Source organism: Mytilus galloprovincialis, chromosome 4, assembly GCF_965363235.1.
Source record: "Mytilus galloprovincialis chromosome 4, xbMytGall1.hap1.1, whole genome shotgun sequence".
NCBI lineage: Eukaryota > Metazoa > Mollusca > Bivalvia > Mytilida > Mytilidae > Mytilus > Mytilus galloprovincialis.
Window position 1 is genome coordinate 94278263 of NC_134841.1, and position 10863 is coordinate 94289125.

Below are 10863 nucleotides of genomic sequence, written 5' to 3' on the forward strand. Positions count from 1 at the left end.
AACATATGACACAAAACATAAAGTACTATAAGTAACTTTACAACCTTCAACAATGAGTATAACCCATACCATACAGTCAGCTATGTAAGGCCCCAAGTAAAACAATTCAAAAGAAAATACTAAACGCCTGATTTATGTACAAAATAATGAACGAAAAAAACAAATTTGATAAACAGCAACAAAAAACAACCACTAAATCACAGGCTCCTGACTTGGGACAGGCATATACAAGATGTTGTAGGGGTTATACTTGTTTGAAGGTGTGCTAAAAAATAAAAGCACAAAATACTGATCTCTAAGGAAAATTAAAAAACCGAAAGTCTTTTATCAAATGATAAATTACATCAAACGAATGGAAAACAACTGTCATATTTTGGACTTGGTACAGGCATTTTCAAATGTACAACATTAGACTATCAACATCTGTTGTAAAGGCTGAACTCATCAGATTGATACAAATCAGAAACACATCTAACAAAAATATGATGTGGCAAGGTACTTATACATCCCCACAATTAAAAGACACTGAATCCAGAATTGAGAATACTCACAAGTTAGTTCAATTTCCAATAACAACTATTAAAAAAATCATGCGCCTTATACTAAAATACAATTCAGAACACATCCAACTTCCAGTTTAGTGTTAAGATGTCAATAACAGCCAGATAAAAACATGACCTTGTGCAATGCATAGATACAGGAATCGACATATTTTAGAGCCATGAATGTGTTTAAATCATAATGTATGTACTGGCATTGTCCCTCGTGCGATCCATGTAGTCATATTCACTTGTATCCTTTTACTAGCATTTAACTAGCAGAGGTTGTATAACATTCGGAGTATATTTCCCTATTATCATATGCTAAGTTACGTTTTATTCACTTGCATAAAATATTAGTTGGAATATTCCATTGCAGTGAGAGCGTTGTTTCATTCCAGATATCATTTAAAATGTCTAAGGTAAATAACTGCACTGCATGTCCATTAACTGTCATTTGTAATAGAGGTCGGTCATTTAAAAACGTATCAACCGTATCGTATACGTTGACGTATCCGCATAGATCTGCAGATTTATCAAAAAATATTATGTGATCCCGAGCTTAAGAACACTTTACTTTACAATTAAACATTCACTTTCAAAATTTGCAATAGTGGTGTTTTGTAAAAATAATAATAAGGGGGTTTATCAACTACTTTTACATGCCCAAAAAGAGGAGCCTATGTAGGGCAGGTACACGAATATCGCACACAATCCTTTTATAATCTAGTTAAGAAATATTTCAAGATCTTACATGAATAAACACACACAAAAAATGAAATGTACTACTTATATATACATGTAAGGAACTTTGAATATTGTTCATTTGCGATGTTATCATAAAACGAAATAGAAACACGAGTTGCCTCCAGATGTCATATAAATACATGCACTTTAAATAAAACAGTACTGAGTACCACTCTATTTATCAAAGAACAATTTTGGTTATACGTGAGCACAAGTTAGCACACAAATAAACGATTTTACCGTATGCACTCATATCATGCCTGTAAGCTGTTCCGGAATATCTTTAAAAGTTAGATTACATGTTCCTCAAAAACTCGATATTTCCTAATTGTTTTGTGAATTTTTGTATTAGAAATTAATCAGTTTCTCATTTGCATTATTGAAAGTACATAAAATTAAAGCTCAAAATCACATACTGTTTTTTGATAAATCTGCTGATGCAGATACGTCAACGAAAACGATACGGTCGATACGTCTTAAAATGACCGACCTCTAATACGTGTATATACTTAGAATAGGCACAAACTGTCAACTTAATGTTCATTGATTTGACTTAAATTCTCATGTTTCATTTAACATACTTAAACGTATATAAATTACAAAAAAACTCTAAAATAAACAGTTAACAATGCATGGACTCGATAATATGTATCAATATCACAGTGATCAATATTTCGTATGTATTTTTGTTTCAACGTCATCTCAATAATCATCGAGATGAGATTGACCTCCGAAGAATGCAAAGGATCAAATAACCTCATATAAACATAAGTATAAACATGTTCTAATAGTGAAGACGTATAATTTGGCTGTTCAAGGTCTGTTCGATTTCATATTGTAGGTTGAAAAACACTTTTGTCATCGTGTTTTCCTGTGTAAGAATGATTTTTATTTGTGGATCGAATCAGTCACCAAAATGAATTCTTTGTTTCACATTCTATGTTGATATTCTTATCCTTTTAATAGCTGAATACATGCGTAACCCATCTCCAGCAAATTGGTTACAATAAAATAAAAACGTCTGAAAGAGGTCGAATTTTTTTCTTGCAAGTGAATGACTCATCAGTGATGTTACTTATATTCGTTTGACAAAATTAAACTAAATGGCTGCTAAAAGTAAATAAGTATTTTACTTTATCACTTTCATTAATGATTGAACAAAGAAAAACACATTTTTTGTATATCTCGTTGCTAGTGCTAATTTAAAACTACTAAAGTTTCAAACAAAGCAACAAAGTTTTTATTTCAGTGCTGAAAAGGCATCTAAATGCTTGTTTGGTATCGTTTGATTTTTCTGTCTCATTGACATACACATTAATTCCCCTTTATTGATATTGTCATAGTAAATTCTGTGTTAATATCGTGAATTGAATTCATGTAATCTATAAACAAACTGACATGTCAAAAATAATAAAAAATGACATGGATTTTAACAGTTTCTGCATGAATGTCTGACAAGAATTTACTAATTTCATTTCTTATAACTTGTTTCAACTCTCTTTGATGATTGACATATGTGTAGTAACGTACACCAAATAAACACGCACGGACAGTTAATACACAGACAAATTCACATCAATGTTAGAATTGCTTATTTTATTGACAATTGAACATAAAGGATAGGATGACTGACTACATGTTACCGACTTTAATAAACTTGATGATTTAATCAAACATGATTTTGTTAAGGCGCTTTTTGTTGACTCTCATTCCCCAACGGTACAATCCACCCAATACTGACATCTAAATGATACATTTGATTGTATTTTTTTTCAGTTAAATAGTTACGTGATTGTACTAGTTATCAAAGGTACCAGGCTTATAATTGAATACGGCAGACGCGCGTTTCGTCTTCATAAGACTCATCAGTGACGCTTCGATCAAATATTTAGAAAGTCAAACAAGTACAAAGTTGTAAGCATTGAGGACCCAAAATGTCTAAAATTACTACAGCTCAGTACACAAGTAAACGTGATCTTGGATGATTTCGACTATTCTGTTTAGTCTTTTTTTAATTCGACTCGTCAAAGGAGCTAAGTCGCTATTCATCACTTGGCGTCCATTAACCATAATCGGGCATGATAACAAACATGGCCGACATTGTTTAAAATCTGTATCTCTATTATTACATCAAAAGTACCAATTCTGACTTTAATTCGACGAGAGAGAGAGAGTGCTTTTTGACGGAGTATGAGAGCTGTTAACTGACTTAACGCACAATATATCTCCCAGTTAGTTACAATGAAACAAACTCTTAACGAGAATGAGTTTTTAAATTGCCCAGTGTTACAGTTTGTTGTATCAGGTATTCTTAACCGATTTGTTTACTTTATTAGTGTTCTCAAATTCTACAAAGCATTTCGGCTTGATAATCCTTTTGGTTTTGCTTTTAACCAAAAAACGTCAGGTTATATAGTTGAGACCAAACCCTGAACCACTTTTTATTTTACCGAAATGCTTTGGCTTATTCTCTTGAATGTTCGAGATGTAAGTGTTTAACCAGTCACTGGACAGTGATCCAGTATTTGTATTGACTTTTGGTATATTATAGTCTTTGTGCTAGTTGTTGGAGAACCTGTTGAAGATTCTGTTTGGAATACCGTCTGGTCCTGATGCTTTTGATGAATTAAGTTGTCTAAGCAGTATTTCAACACCTTCATGTTTTATTTCAAGGGGTGGGATTGAGTTCTTATTGTATTTTGATGTTTACGGCAGTGTTTTGTCGTTGTCTCTAGTTAATACTGATTTGAATTGTTGCATCAGTAGTTTTTGTCTTGTTGTTTTCCAGTTTGTCCATTAAGGTGTTGTTGATGCATTGCTATTCAGCCATTATAACTTGTTGTTTGAATTCTTTTTGGAAATATTTGTAGTTTGACCAGTTTTTTTTGTTCTCTTTGCTTGTTTGTATAGCCTATCTATCGAATTGAACATATTCCTAATTTTGTTATTTAACCAGAGTAAGCTTGTTTAAGAGCGGACGAGTTTTGACGGTATGTTTTTGTCCAAATTTGTATAGAGTTTTTTTCCCTTATGAGTCTTGTACTGTTACATCAATGATTTTGATTTATAGTATAGTCAGTTCTTTATGGAGATTTTCTCATTTTCCTTTTTGAGTATATGTAGCATTAACTTGGCCGTTTACTCTGGTTTTGTGTCACAGTCTGTTTTGATCATGTCGTGGTCAGATATTCCTGAAGCGTTTATGTTTTGTTAAGTGAAGGGTTGGTGGTTACACTATTTCTAGGAGGTTTTCACCTTTAGTTGGTGTTTCATGTATCTGAGTTATTGAGTGTGATATTAGGACTTCTATTAGTGTGTTTTGTATTTCCCTGTCTTGTGCGTTATTGTTTACTGATATGATGTTTCAATCAATATCTGGACAGTTAAAGTCTCCAGTAAGTATGAAATTATTGTCTTTATCGGAGATCTGTTCCAGTTATTAATCAAGTTCTTTGATACCATCCATATATATGTGTAGCATGTAGAATAAGACCATAGAGTCAATTCCTTTTGGTCTTTCAGTTGTACTGTGTACCCATGAACTTCTGGATAATTTTAAATCTTGGTCTTTTTCTGAATAAACTCATCATAGATACCAGGATTAAAATTATTTATTTTCGCCAGACGCGCGTTTCGTCTACAAAAGACTCATCAGTGACGCTCAAATCATGAAATGATAAAAAGGCCAAATAGAGTACGAAGTTGAAGAACATTGAGGACCAAAAATTCCTAAAAGTTTTGCCAAACACAGCTAAGGTAATCTTTTCCTGAGGTAGGAAAGCCTTAGTTTTGTTAACAGTTAATTTATAATTATAAACATATAACTGATACTTCAAGTCAACACAGAAGTGCTGACTACTGGGATGTTGATACCCTCGGGGAAATTAGTTCTTACAAAACTTTAGATTTTTAACCCTGTATACCACCATTCCCCATGTAGAAATATAATGTTTTTGAAAATACTTTGAATAACAAAATTATTTTATATTTCTTTTCTGTGTGATGTTTTCATTTTCTGACGTAAAACACGCAAAGCAATGAATGTAGTTTTTAATAGATGCTTTTTTTGCCTTTTTTGTTAACTATTTGTTTGTTTTCAGATTATGACACAGTGTTGACTGCTGTACCCATATTTTGACTAGTTTATCTGTTATGTCTGTGTTGTTTACACATCGTTGTAAATATAATGGAATTTGATGCGACTGTCATACACGTGAGAGGTTTAGCGCTATACAAACAGGTTCAATCGATCATTTTCTACATTTGAAAAAACCTATACCAAGTCATGAATATGAAAGTTGTTGCCCATCCGTTTGATGTGCTTTATCATTTGATTTTGCCATTTGATTAGGGACTTTCCGTTTTGAATTTTCCTCGGAGTTCAGTATTTTTGTGATTTTACTTTTTAGTTGATTTAGAACATTAATTTTTAAGTCGTTGCACAATCAGTACGTTGCAATTGTTTACCTACACTTTTCTACATTTGCACGTGATCATGTTATAGTTGATTTATGATAGGATGAAGCCAGGTAACACTGCAACCAATGAAAATCACTATATCGTGGATCCGAAGTTCTCTCTTAATCCACCAAGGGTGGATAGGAGGAGAATGAATCATAACTCTTGGCTAGGAAAAAGCGGTAGCTTTGTGTACAAGGACAGAAACTCCTCCGCTTGGTGTATCCAGGTCGCACTAAATGTTTAAAATTGTGTTGTTTTCATGACTTTTGTATGTGTGTATTATATTTTGTTATCAAGTCGATTTAAAAAGGTCAACAGATCTTTTGTTTATGTAGTTCGACTCTAAATACAACTTTGAATATGGAATCATGATTAGCATAACCATTGTACATTTGAGGTCTCTGATAGATCATTATCTGTGGAACATAGTTCTGTGCATGATGTGTGGTGCCAGATGCTGCAGTCATGGCTCGTAGCATACTCCTTCGCAGGTCCATGTCACCGGATGTTTGCTTTGATGTTTAGTGCTTTGCTCAGGATTTATTTTTATATCCGCTGGGAGGTAGGAGGATCAATATTAACATTGAGTGATCTTTATTTGGTTCAGTTGGTAATTTTATGTGTTAACTGTTGATGTTATCAGTTTAGCTCGGAAGAGCCAGTGCCCACTGAAACATAGACAGTTACTTTAATATTAGTCCCAACAATGTGTTTGTGCTTGGTTAGTGATTTTCTTTAACCGGGTTTTAGCCAACAAATTATCTTAGTGGATTATGTCTGAGCATAATTTTAATTTGTAGTGTGTTCTGGTGGCTTTAATTCTGTTGTCCTCTTTTTTATATGTTGATTTTATCTGAAGGACGTTTGAGAATTTGGTGAATGGCTGATTATGCTGTCATTGATTTCCATGACATTAATTAAGTTAGATGATTTTCTGCTAGTACATTCCCTTGTCTAAATATTCTTCTGGTGATTTATGTTCTCTATTACATTTCCAGTGGTAGTTGGAATAGCCTGTTTTTTTTATGAGGGTTATTGTCCTATTGCTTTGTTAATTGAGTGGTCTATTGTGTCATTACTGTGTGTGTAGGTTGATATATATTCCTTGTTGTATGATGTTAGGTCACAAATGCCTCTAAATAGCTCTTATTTCTGAGGTTTTTGTTGTAAATTTGATTTTAGTCTGAGTCAGTGACAACTCTACAACAGATTAATCCATCGGATCACCAGCAATGATGGTGATACATGGCTGTGTACATTATGTATATACAACTCGTCTAAACATCAACCCAACAATGTTAGATCTGTAAATTTGCTTTCGCAAATTTTTTGTTTTTCCCTCGCCGGGATTCGAACCCATGCTACTGAGATATCGTGAAACAAAATCGCCTGAGCTGTAGCCGTCCCGCTAGACCACACGACCACCTGGGCTTCACAATAATAAAGCTTTCGGTGACCGTGTGTTACCTTTCCTCGTCAGTTTTATTTTAGCGTTGTACTACAGTACATGATATATAAGGCATGGAGATGTTATTGTTACAGATCAGCTCAATTATCTATAGTAAAGGATCCTACAAATTAATGCAAGATACAGTCACAGAAAATAATTATATTTATAAGTACGTCTGAGTCAGTGACAACTCTACAACAGATTTATCCATCGATCATATTATATATTATACCGGTCTGTAAATTTTGCTCCACTTCTACACCTCATCTTTTTTCTTTTTTAAATGTGTGATATTTTATGGTATGTCTGTAGCCAATTTCCTTAACTGCCTGAATAGAATACAGGTATACCAACTTCGGAAACATTCTTACAATAACTCTTATCTCAAAGTACGCTCAGTTGGCAAACATTCTACATACGACACAGAGACCTCCAATTATTCAGATAATCCTTGCGTTAGTTTTAATGCTTCAAATTAAATTTCAGCATTTGTAGATCCCATTATGTACATGTTATCATAATCGTTAATCCGAAAACATTATTGAATTGAATCCAAGTAAAAGGAAAAGTATTTCCTTACTAAGAATTCAAGAATCTCCTCAGACACATTTCATTTCATAAACGCATCGATTCCATATACAGAATTTAACGGATTCTTTTATTCTTTTCACATCAATTGTCATTTCAAATTTTCATTTTAAATTAAATTTTAACAGCTTGTGTCAGATTTCAAAAGGTGACACAAAAAATTATTTGATAACAATCACATCTATTAATTAGATGCAGATTATAAATTGTAATACTTTTTAATTTGCGACTTAACCTACAAAAATCTATCGCGACGACTCCAAGAAATACAGGTCATCATAAACTTACTGAAGAAGTACATTTTTATTAAATTTTCATCTTAAAAAGTGCAAATTAGATGTCTGCTTTAATTTCTATGATTATGATTTTGATCTTTTACCATTACTGCAATTCAGCTATACAGTTTTGTGCCGTCACTGATGTATATCTCTTACATATATTTGTATTCACTTATCCTTGAAATGAGTCTTTGAACTTACTTAGCATTTTTCATTTTTTCTTTGTGGACTTGTTTTTAGCCTTAATCTAATTCATATTTGACACTGTCTACTAGATTGATAAGAAAATTTAGAAGGGATATTTTAAGATGATTGTGACTAAATGTCCAAGAATACGGCGAATGTAGAGCAAAAAGTAGTCGGTTCAGTAAGACTCCCTTTTGGACTGAAAATAAAGTCGTTTTACAAAATTGGAAAGGAGAATACTTCTGTTACATAAGTATGGGCTGTTTTTGACAATCCAATGCACAAGTATCGGGTACTAGCACCATTAAGTCATGCAAATTACTTAAATCTTCACAATTTTATCATTTGAATTAATTTTTAGACGGTTTCCGTCTTAAATGTATGTGGCAGCATTTCATTATATTTAAATATAAGTTGGATCTGATGATAATACATAAAATATATAAAGGTTGAGGATGAACAGGCTTGCAGTAATCTTCATTTTTGACAACAAAACATATGAAAAGTGACATATTTAGGCAGATTTGATAGATTTTTTATATTTAAGCTTGAATTTGATCGTCTTTAATGACAAAATCAGTTCAAATCTTCCCATAAATTAATTGAATATACTTAAGTAGACACTGAAATGTTTAAAAAGTGTCCAAAATCTTTCATCAGATGAACCTGAAAATTTGGGTCCAAAATTGGTCCTTACTGGACCTACTCCTTTAACCACAATAATTATTTTGTTCATTTATAAATACGCAGCTTTACCAAGGAGATGGACAATTCTTAAAGTTGGAAAAATATAAATTTAATCAAAAAGTGAATACATGTGCAGTTATTTTCAATAAAGAATACTTTTGTCAATGGAATCAATTACGATCTCAACCCGAAAAGCGACCAAGCCCTTCGATTATGAAATAAAAGCGAGTAAAATAGATAATTTTACAATTTTTTGTCATTGCATCAATCCAACCATGTACTAAAAGTTTCCTTGGTACGTTAAAACAAATTATATCTAATTTAATCGTGATCTATTCGACTATTTTTGTCAAGCCTGCGACTTTTGTCGCAGAGAGCTCGACATAGGGATATTGATCTGGCGGCGGCGTTAGCTAACTTCTTAAAAGCTTTATATTTTAGAAGGTGGAAGATCTGGATGCTTTATAATTTGTGTATAGATGCCCCATGTTACGATGTTTCTGTCAGTCACATGTCCAATGTTCCTGACCTCATTTTCACGGTTCAGTGACTACTTGAGAAAAAATTAAGAATTTTTGTAATACTAAATTCTCTCTTGTTATAAGTAAGAGGACAACTATATTTGGTAAGTGATATCATTATGGTTTATTGATCACTGATTAGTTTTCTTGGTTAATGTTAAGTTTATGTGATAGTTGTAATAAAGCTTTATATTGAGGACTATCAACATAATATCAATGATTAGTAAAGAAGGCAAGACATTTCTGCGTGTGCACTCTTGTTTATAAATTTTTGTATATAAAAGAAGATGTGGTATGATTGCAAATGAGACAACTGTCAGACCAAAATGACACAGACATTAACAACTATAGGTCACTGTACGGCCTTCAACAATGAGCAAAGCCCGTACCGCAAAGTCAGCTATAAAAGGCCCCGATACGACAATGTAAAAAAATTCAAACGAGAAAACTAACGGCATTTTTATTTTCCTCTCAGTTGGAAGACAGATATCCGCAAGATATCAAACAGATATATCAGTGTAATTTTAACGCACTCAAAATGACCGAGTTACTATCACTTATTCATTAAAAATGATATATAATTAGGCAAAAAAAAAAAAAAAAAACAACCCAAAAACAACAACAAAAAACATAATAACTATTAAACAAGTTTTGATTGATTATGTTTATTTGTTAAAATGTTTACTTAACAGGAACAATAACAAGAATACCACCCACATAATAATATAAAGAGTCTAAATGAGAATCAACGTAATGACGTTTTGTTATTTGTCAAAGTTAACGGAAAAAAAAACACCTCGAAGAACTTGAAATGTGAGGCGGCCTGGAAAATGTAATATTGATCTGCTTAGGTGATATTATTCTGCACACTTCTGAAGTCCAATGAGGTTGCACGTCGTAACTACAATCCCATTCCCTTTCATGAATGTGACCTACCGAATTAGACTATTTACCGGACTTTTAATAACATGAGCAATACGACGGGTGACAAATGTGGAGCAGGATCTGCTTACCCTTTCGGAGCACATGAGATCACCTCTAGTTTTTTGTGGGGTTCGTGTTTCTTATTCTTTAGTTATCTATGTTGTTTCATGTGTACTATTGTTTGTGTTTGTCTTTTTCATTTTTAGCCATGGCGTTTTCAGTTTATTTTCGATTTATGAGTTTGACTGTACCTCTGGTATCTTTCGTCCCTCTTTTGCAATAGTTAAATTCAGATGTGTATATTATAAGAGAACTGCAGCGAAGTATCTTACAAGTAATCTAACTTTTTGAATATATGTAGTACGATAGATACTATTTAATGAGTTTTTCGTTTTTTTATGGTTAGTTTAAACAATATTTTATATCAAAAAGTGCACAAAATATAATTATACAATATGAAATACAGGGATTCGGAAACAAGA